A 10,036-nucleotide genomic window follows, 5' to 3' on the forward strand; every position below is an offset into this window, starting at 1 on the left:
TAATTGCCGGTCATTATTGAATAGTGATTATGTTACACACACACTGACTCAGGTCCCCTGTTAGATAGTAAATCACGACGCCTGTGTGTTTGCTGTGACATTTCTTATCATCATAAACACACTGCAAAGATTTAGAGTTTTTACAGCAATAACTGAGTTTAAAGGGTTAAATCAAGCAGAAATAGCTCTCTAATGTATTAATTGCAGGTCATTATTGAATAGTGATTACGTTACACACACACTGACTCAGGTCCCCTGTTAGATAGTAAATCACGACGCCTGTGTGTTTGCTGTGACATTTCTTATAATCACAAACACACTGCAAAGATTTAGAGGTTTTACAGCAATACCTGAGTTTAAAGGGTTAAATCAAGCAGAAATAGCTCTCTAATGTATTAATTGCAGGTCATTATTGAATAGTGAATATGTTACACACACACTCACTCAGGTCCCCTGTTAGATAGTAAATCACGACGCCTGTGTGTTTGCTGTGACATTTCTTATCATCACAAACACTCTGTAAAGATTTAGAGGTTTTACAGCAATACCTGAGTTTAAAGGGTTAAATCATGTAGAAATAGCTCTCTAATGTATTAATTGCAGGTCATTATTGAATAGTGAATATGTTACACACACACTGACTCAGGTCCCCTGTTAGATAGTAAATCACGACGCCTGTGTGTTTGCTGTGACATTTCTTATCATCACAAACACACTGTAAAGATTTAGAGTTTTTACAGCAATATCTGAGTTTAAAGGGTTAAATCAAGCAGAAATAGCTCTCTAATGTATTAATTGCAGGTCATTATTGAATAGTGATTGTTACACACACACTCACTCAGGTCCCCTGTTAGATAGTAAATCACGACGCCTGTGTGTTTGCTGTGACATTTCTTGCTGTCATAAACACACTGTAAAGATTTAGAGTTTTTACAGCAATATCTGAGTTTAAAGGGTTAAATCAAGCAGAAATAGCTCTCTAATGTATTAATTGCAGGTCATTATTGAATAGTGATTATGTTACACACACACTCACTCAGGTCCCCTGTTAGATAGTAAATCACGACGCCTGTGTGTTTGCTGTGACATTTCTTGCTGTCATAAACACACTGTAAAGATTTAGAGTTTTTACAGCAATACCTGAGTTTAAAGGGTTAAATCAAGCAGAAATAGCTCTCTAATGTATTAATTGCAGGTCATTATTGAATAGTGATTACGTTACACACACACTGACTCAGGTCCCCTGTTAGATAGTAAATCACGACGCCTGTGTGTTTCTCTCCTCAACCCCCACAACCCCCCACTCACAATTTACATTTCAATAAGGGAGACTTGAAAAACCAGTTTGTGAACCACAGGCCAATAGAGCTCAAACTACCAATGTGGCAGAACCCTTCTCAAATAAACTAGAGAAGATGCTGGGATTTGCCCTGCCAAATTAAACTAAATTACAGTTTTTACAATCGCTAGGCCACATTTCTCAATACTTTGGTCATTTTCAAAATCCTTCACACAGTTCTCCAAACCAACTTTCTGCTTCACATCAGTTATTTCACATTCAAAATCCACAAAAACCAACAAAACGCTTAATTCATGTCTCAAATCAAGTGCCAATGATCCACAGTTTAGCTTGCACAGACTGAAGTTGTGATCACTGTGTGAAGAGTTGAAAAAGTGACCAACATTTGTTTGACAAATTTGAGAGTGCCAGAGACTTTGACTAAGGAGAATATTCTGAGCACACTGTGTGATGTTATTGAGATCTTTATTGAAACTTTTTAGAGGTGACAAAAGTGAGTTCCAGAGTATCTAGCTGAAGAAAAAAGTCTGAGCACAGCGTGCGATACTGTTGAGATCCCTTCTGAAACTTTAGAGGAGACACATATGAGCAATACAGTCTCTCTAGCCAAGGAGACAAATCAGAGCATAGAATGTGATGTTGTTGAGATCTCTTATGAAACTTTAGTGGAGATAAACATGAGAGAATGTCATTTTTTGTCTCAGGATAAACATGTGAGAAGCAGGAGACTTAGCCTGATGTCTCAATTTGATGTTCACTTGATCTCATTTCTGTCTAGGAGAAAGATGTGAGTTGAGAAGGAGATCTCAGGTTTGATTTTCCTTTCCTCTAGGTTGGCCTTTGGTTCACAAACTGGGTTTTTAGGGCCCTATAAAATCCGTTTTATTTTTTCCCAAATTCCGTTTTTTCCGTTTTAATTTTTGCAGATTCCTTTTTTCCGTTAAAATGTTTGGTAATTCAGTTTTTTTACCCTTTACTGTAATTTTGGTGAAAAAAGAGTTTGCTTTTAATGTTAATATAATACAACATAAAACAAAAAATAGGAATGACCTTAAATTTATCGAGGTTACAAACATTACATTTACTTTTTAGGACAAATATGATATTTGACATAACACTGCACTTCAAATACTTCAAATATTAATGGTTATTAGCTTTAAACTTTCCGGTAAAATAAATTATAATAGTTTATATAAGTTAAAATGAAAGTGCTCCATTAGCTTTTTCTTTCAAGTATTTTTTTTTAAAAAGAACTAAAAAAAAAAAAAATCATAAGAATCACATTACAGTACTCTTAAGTACTATTAAGTAAAACATTTAAATTTGAAAATTAACATAAAAAAAAACATTGCACCATGAAATCATGTAGTGAATTGTTCTGTGTGTTTAACAATCACCATAATGATATCCAGAGCTGTGAAAAATAAAAATACACGAAAACACAACACTGCCAGAAGTTTTTTTCCCCAACTTCAAAGGCCCCTTTAAATGATTAAAACTAGATGCTTAATTTTAACTTTAAGGTTACTTATCATGTAAACTACCCATATCCAGCATGTTAAATGCATGTTTGGAACAGACTAACAGAGGGGAAAACGGTTGCATTTGCAGCAGATATGCATTGCTGCCTAATGTGCACATTATAAATCAAAGCACGAGATGACAGGGGTCGAGCAGAACACCGGAAAATCTGACAGAATGGACAATATTTGTCTGTCTGTGCAATACACGAGCGCGGCTCACGCTCTCCATACGCAAAGCTTCTGCGCCGCCTGCGCGTGCAGTGTGAAACCGCCGTTAGCGTCGAGTTTCTTAACTTTTTCGCTGCCGAAAGCAGAGCCGTGGAGACCAACTTCGCCATACTTTCATTGTTTTGACGGGCGAGCTGAAATGACGGGAGGGGTTGTGTCGCGAAGATTTGCTTCCCCCGGTCTGCACTTTCCTCAGACATACGTTCTTAACCCACTCGACACAGAATTTCATTACAAATATGTAAAATTCCGGGGAAATCTGCGTTAACACCAGATTCCGCGTTAATATGCCAATTCCGCGATTCCGTCCGCGATTCCGTGATCGCGGAAATTATAGGGCCCTAGGTTTTCAAGTCTTCCCTTATTTATTATTATTAAAATGTAAATTGTGTGGGGGGTTGTGTGGATCTACTGTGTTTGTGGGCCCAGTTTACAGCAGTTAGTTCACCTACAAATGAAAATTAGCCCATGATTTACTCACCCTCAAGTCATCCCAAGTGTATATGACATTCTTTTTTCAAATGAATAAAATCTGAGTTATTTAAATTTATATTAAAAAAGTCCTGGCTCTTCCCAGCTTTAAAATGCCAGTGCCTTGTCGGTCCATAAAAGTGCATCTAACCATCATATAACTGATCCACACAGTAACTGATCCATAGACTAAAATACTAGCTTTCTGTTTTCAGTGCCACACAAATCACATTGCGCTTAAAGGACAACTCCGGTGAGAAATGACCCTAGGGGTAATTAACAGATGGTTATCGAGTAGATCGTTCTCTGGGATGCGGTTTCATGAAAATCGAATTTAAAGAGTTTTATCTCTAAACACAGATTAGCTTATAATGTTTGTCTATGGGGCATGGAATAAGTGAAATTAAATCGCTAGTTAATACCACTAACAAGGCTCAAAATAACCTCACACTAACAAGGCAGCATAATGAGGATCCCTACATGCAAACCGCAGCATTGAGAACTTGTTAGAGTACAAACGGTTTAATAAGAAGATACTTTCTAAAGACAGTACATTACACGTTTACAGACTGCAGCCATCTTGGAAAACAGTCTCGACTAGTCGAGCCACGAACGTTGTGCTAAGTGAGCTGATCGATAGGAATTAAGTTTGTGAAATCTAATTACATGGACTTTTTTTTCTTTTTTTTTCTCTACTGCGTTCAGTGCTTTCTTCCGGAAACAACGGCCCAAATGAGATTCCAAGTCACAGTTCATCACTTAGCACAGCGTTCGTCACTCAAATCTGTTTTTAGAGATAAAACTCTTTACACTTGATTTCCATGAAAACGCATCCCAGAGAACGATCTACTCGGTAACCATCTGTTAATTACCCCAAGGGTCATTTCTCACCGGAGTTGTACTTTAAAGAGTAACCCTTCTTCACCCATGAATCCTTGACGTATGTGCACAGACAAACGCAGAAGAGAGAAGATAGAGCTAAACAAAACTTAGCGTCAGGGGTTACTCTTTTCATAATAACACTAAAACACAATTTCTTTCAATAAAAATAGTTTGTTTAGTCTATAAAGTTTAAAATATGGACATTGTTCTTACACAAACGTGCCACTTTGCTTCAGAAGGCTCTTCATTACTCACGTGCTATATGGGTGAACACCTAAAGCACACGCCCCAAAAGCTGTATCTCTGACAGTCCACGAATGCTAAACTAAAATGCTAAAATTAATACAAAATTATTTTTAAAAAAATAGGAAGTATCCCAGTAAACATAGTTGCTTATGTCATAGTAGGTTCAGTTAAGTGAACATACACTTTGAGAAAAAGTAACTTTAAAATTATTAACTTATAAAAAAAAAAAATATATATATATATATATATATATATATATTTTTTTTTTTTTTTTTTTTTTTACAGTGAGGACAATACAGTGTTATATTACAACTACTGACAGACCATCCTGAAAAGCACTGTTTATTTCATGTGTATCATATCTTTTGTATTTATTTGTGCTTTCACCTGTAATGTGTTTGGGCTAGTGGTTTAGATGTGCTCTTGAAATTGGAATAGAGAATAGTGTGTGTGTTGAGTTTGCTGCTCAACCCCCCACCAGTAATTTACATTTCAATGCATGAAGACTCTCACAGGTGATACAAAGAAGCTCACTGCTGTTACCTGTGTCCAGACCAAATACACTGCCAAAAATAAATTGAAATTACATGATGAAATGAAATTACAATCGCTAGGACACATTTCCCAATATTTAGGAGAACTGAGTGAGGAGTTTAAAAATTTGCTAACCAACTTTCAGCTTCACAGCAGTTAATTTTACTTTTACAAATCAACTCATTCTTCCAGAGCACTAGCAGCGCAGGTTTACATCAACACTAACATCAGGAACATTATACAATTAAAATGTCTTTACAAAACTAGAATGACACTCTCTACTGCTCATAATTCACTGCATGCTTACAGTACAGTACAACATTATTCCTAAGTTTCCTCTTTTGAATGGATGGTAATGGACTAACACTGGTGTTGGTGTTCAGTTTCATCAAAGTTGCTTTGATAGTGTTTGATTTTTTTAGCAGGATAAATTGCATTACAATATTACTGTATACATGTTGTAAATTGCTGTCTCATTCAGTTTTGTATTATGTTATTGTTTTGTCCATAAGTTTAACACTTTTGAAAACAGCATGTAAGGATGTGCGAATTGGCCTGTGTAGAACAAAGATTTGATTGTGTTTGTGTCAAAGTGAGAAAAGATTTCAGGTAAATTGAAAGATGTTGCCATTGAATGCATTTTTTGCTAAAGCAATGTTGATCCACAGTTAAGCTGTGATATAAAATGTTCTTTTACAAAACATTTCTCAATAATAAACACACTTTTTCAACTTTTTCAACTCTTCACACAGTGATCACAACTTCAGTCTGTGCAAGCTAAACTGTGGATCATTGGCACTTGATTTGAGACATGAATTAAGCGTTTTGTTGGTTTTTGTGGATTTTGAATGTGAAATAACTGATGTGAAGCAGAAAGTTGGTTTGGAGAACTGTGTGAAGGATTTTGAAAATGACCAAAGTATTGAGAAATGTGGCCTAGCGATTGTAAAAACTGTAATTTAGTTTAATTTGGCAGGGCAAATCCCAGCATCTTCTCTAGTTTATTTGAGAAGGGTTCTGCCACATTGGTAGTTTGAGCTCTATTGGCCTGTGGTTCACAAACTGGTTTTTCAAGTCTCCCTTATTGAAATGTAAATTGTGAGTGGGGGGTTGTGGGGGTTGAGGAGAGAAACACACAGGCGTCGTGATTTACTATCTAACAGGGGACCTGAGTCAGTGTGTGTGTAACGTAATCACTATTCAATAATGACCTGCATTTAATACATTAGAGAGCTATTTCTGCTTGATTTAACCCTTTAAACTCAGTTATTGCTGTAAAAACTCTAAATCTTTACAGTGTGTTTGTGATGATAAGAAATGTCACAGCAAACACACAGGCGTCGTGATTTACTATCTAACAGGGGACCTGAGTGAGTGTGTGTGTAACATAATCACTATTCAATAATGACCTGCAATTAATACATTAGAGAGCTATTTCTGCTTGATTTAACCCTTTAAACTCAGATATTGCTGTAAAAACTCTAAATCTTTACAGTGTGTTTGTGATGATAAGAAATGTCACAGCAAACACACAGGCGTCGTGATTTACTATCTAACAGGGGACCTGAGTCAGTGTGTGTGTAACATATTCACTATTCAATAATGACCGGCAATTAATACATTAGAGAGCTATCTCTGCTTGATTTAACCCTTTAAACTCAGGTATTGCTGTAAAAACTCTAAATCTTTGCAGTGTGTTTGTGATGATAAAAAATGACACAGCAAACACACAGGCGTCGTGATTTACTATCTAACAGGGGACCTGAGTGAGTGTGTGTGTAACGTAATCACTATTCAATAATGACCTGCAATTAATACATTAGAGAGCTATTTCTGCTTGATTTAACCCTTTAAACTCAGTTATTGCTGTAAAAACTCTAAATCTTTACAGTGTGTTTGTGATGATAAGAAATGTCACAGCAAACACACAGGCGTCGTGATTTACTATCTAACAGGGGACCTGAGTGAGTGTGTGTGTAACATAATCACTATTCAATAATGACCGGCAATTAATACATTAGAGAGCTATTTCTGCTTGATTTAACCCTTTAAACTCAGGTATTGCTGTAAAAACTCTAAATCTTTACAGTGTGTTTGTGATGATAAGAAATGTCACAGCAAACACACAGGCGTCGTGATTTACTATCTAACAGGGGACCTGAGTCAGTGTGTGTGTAACAATCACTATTCAATAATGACCTGCAATTAATACATTAGAGAGCTATTTCTGCTTGATTTAACTCTTTAAACTCAGCTATTGCTGTAAAAACTCTAAATCTTTGCAGTGTGTTTATGACAGCAAGAAATGTCACAGCAAACACACAGGCGTCGTGATTTACTATCTAACAGGGGACCTGAGTCAGTGTGTGTGTAACGTAGTCACTATTCAATAATTACCTGCAATTAATACATTAGAGAGCTATCTCTGCTTGATTTAACCCTTTAAGCTCAGGTATTGCTGTAAAAACTCTAAATCTTTGCAGTGTGTTTGTGATGATAAGAAATGTCACAGCAAACACACAGGCGTCGTGATTTACTATCTAACAGGGGACCTGAGTCAGTGTGTGTGTAACATATTCACTATTCAATAATGACCAGCAATTAATACATTAGAGAGCTATTTCTGCTTGATTTAACCCTTTAAACTCAGTTATTGCTGTAAAAACTCTAAATCTTTACAGTGTGTTTGTGATGATAAGAAATGTCACAGCAAACACACAGGCGTCGTGATTTACTATCTAACAGGGGACCTGAGTCAGTGTGTGTGTAACATATTCACTATTCAATAATGACCTGCAATTAATACATTAGAGAGCTATTTCTGCTTGATTTAACCCTTTAAACTCAGGTATTGCTGTAAAAACTCTAAATCTTTACAGTGTGTTTGTGATGATAAGAAATGTCACAGCAAACACACAGGCGTCGTGATTTACTATCTAACAGGGGACCTGAGTGAGTGTGTGTGTAACGTAGTCACTATTCAATAATTACCTGCAATATTCAATAATGTAAATACATTGGTGTACCTGACAATAATCTTAAATGAGAGATGTGGACTGATCATATACTGTAATTATGAAGACACAACAGAGAATGAATTTCTTAAAGAAATGACTTTTCTGTAATGTATTAGGTATTATGTCTAAGGTATATTGTGTTTGTGTGTGTGTGTGTGTGTGCCTATTGTGTTACCAGATGCCTGTGTAAACAAGTTAACTTATTTTAATGTGTTGACTAACATACTAAAGCACAAGAAGACTTGTGGACTAACTAAGTGTAGTGTGTTACTTGATGTTACATCTTGTAACTTTATTGCGACTGTGTAATAAATATATTTAAAAATAAATTAAAGTATTAAAGTATATTTTAGGTTACAAATAAATACTTCTCAGTACATTCAAAAGAACACAGTTATTATAAAAAGACATATTATTACTTGACACATTATATAGTCTGTACAAAGCTTAACTGCATTTATGTTATTTATTTGTAAAGACATGTAATGGTGGAGATGGCATATATATATGCCAAATGCATATATATATATATACATATATATATATATATATATATAAAATGAAGACAGACTTGACTGCCAGCTCACTTCACATTCACACACAGCTCCACTGCAGACTAATGGAGGTCCCCTGTTGGATAGGTAGACATCGGTCACACACAAACACACACAGCTCCATTAGAGTCTATGGAGGTCCCCTGTTGGATAGGTAGACATCGTTCAGGTCCCCTCTTGGCATATTTTTAAAAAAATAAAAAAATGCTTATTTGAAGTTATATTATGAATAAGGACCTTAAAAGAAAATTTTGTATGTGATTTTTGTTTCTTCAAAATGACTAGAAACACAGGTCCCCTCTTGGATAGTGTAGAGTGATAGTCCCCTCTTGGTAATATAGACGTGTATGTGTGTGTGTGTGTGTGTGTGTGTTAAAGGGGTCCACAGTAGTGTTGTAGTCAAGACCACGTTAACCGAGACCAAGACCAACCTGTGCCGAGAACAAGACCAAGACCCAAGGCAGGGTGAGACCGCGTCAAGACCAAGACCAGATCAGTACTCCTTAAATTCATCTTAAAGATCCAATCATCCCCAGCTGTTACCAATCAAACCGCTGGGAATAAAATTCATGGCACAAAAGTAACATCTGAATTGGTACAATTACTCCTAATTTAACATTAAAAGTAACATAATTTAACATTCACAGAATCATTTATTCAACCGATTTGTTCAAAGCAGCTGCTTCATTTAATAACGAAAAGTTGCCGAATTAGCAAAGACAGTTTAAAATGTGTCATTTAATATGGACCTCTTGTTTATTGAATGTTTGTATGAATCAATATAATTTGCAATCATGCTTATATTCATAAGAAAAACAGCTCTCTTGCTCTTGTGATATTGTTTAATTATGTACTTTGTTGTTACATTTTGAGCATTTTTGAGACACTGCATTGCTTTTAACCAAGCAGCACAATATCAAAAGACATCAGATTAAAAGTTATTAAAGGGGGGGTGAAATGCTGTTTCATGCATACTGAGCTTTTTACACCTTTAAAGACTTGGATTCCCATCCTAAACATAGACAAAGTTTCAAAAACTAATGTTGGACGTTTGATGGAGTATTTCTGTGTTAAAAATACTCCTTCCGGTTTCTCACAAGTTTCGGCGAGTTTTTTTCGAGTACGGGTCTACTTGACGTTAAATAGATCGGAAGGTCCTTGTATGGGCTGTACGGGCTCTTCTCCCGGAAGGGTGCGCGCGTGTGACTAGAGGGAGAGAGAGGAAATGCACGCTGTAAACAGTCTCTCAGGTGCAGATCCAGTCGTCCGTGAACACTTATG

At 36.1% G+C, this 10,036-nt stretch overlaps 1 protein-coding gene across 1 annotated transcript in view; it reads right to left on the reverse strand.

The window, feature by feature from the left end:
• Nucleotides 1-9,224, reverse strand: part of prlhr2a (prolactin releasing hormone receptor 2a) — a 32,877-nt gene extending 23,653 nt beyond the window's left edge. The window contains exon 1 of the mRNA XM_067413250.1: nt 9,187-9,224. The gene's annotated coding sequence lies outside the window, so the exon portion shown is untranslated. The remainder of the gene's footprint in view (nt 1-9,186) is intronic.
• Between the last annotated feature and the right edge of the window lie 812 nt (nt 9,225-10,036).

The sequence above is a fragment of the Pseudorasbora parva genome, chromosome 13, assembly GCF_024679245.1.
Source record: "Pseudorasbora parva isolate DD20220531a chromosome 13, ASM2467924v1, whole genome shotgun sequence".
NCBI lineage: Eukaryota > Metazoa > Chordata > Actinopteri > Cypriniformes > Gobionidae > Pseudorasbora > Pseudorasbora parva.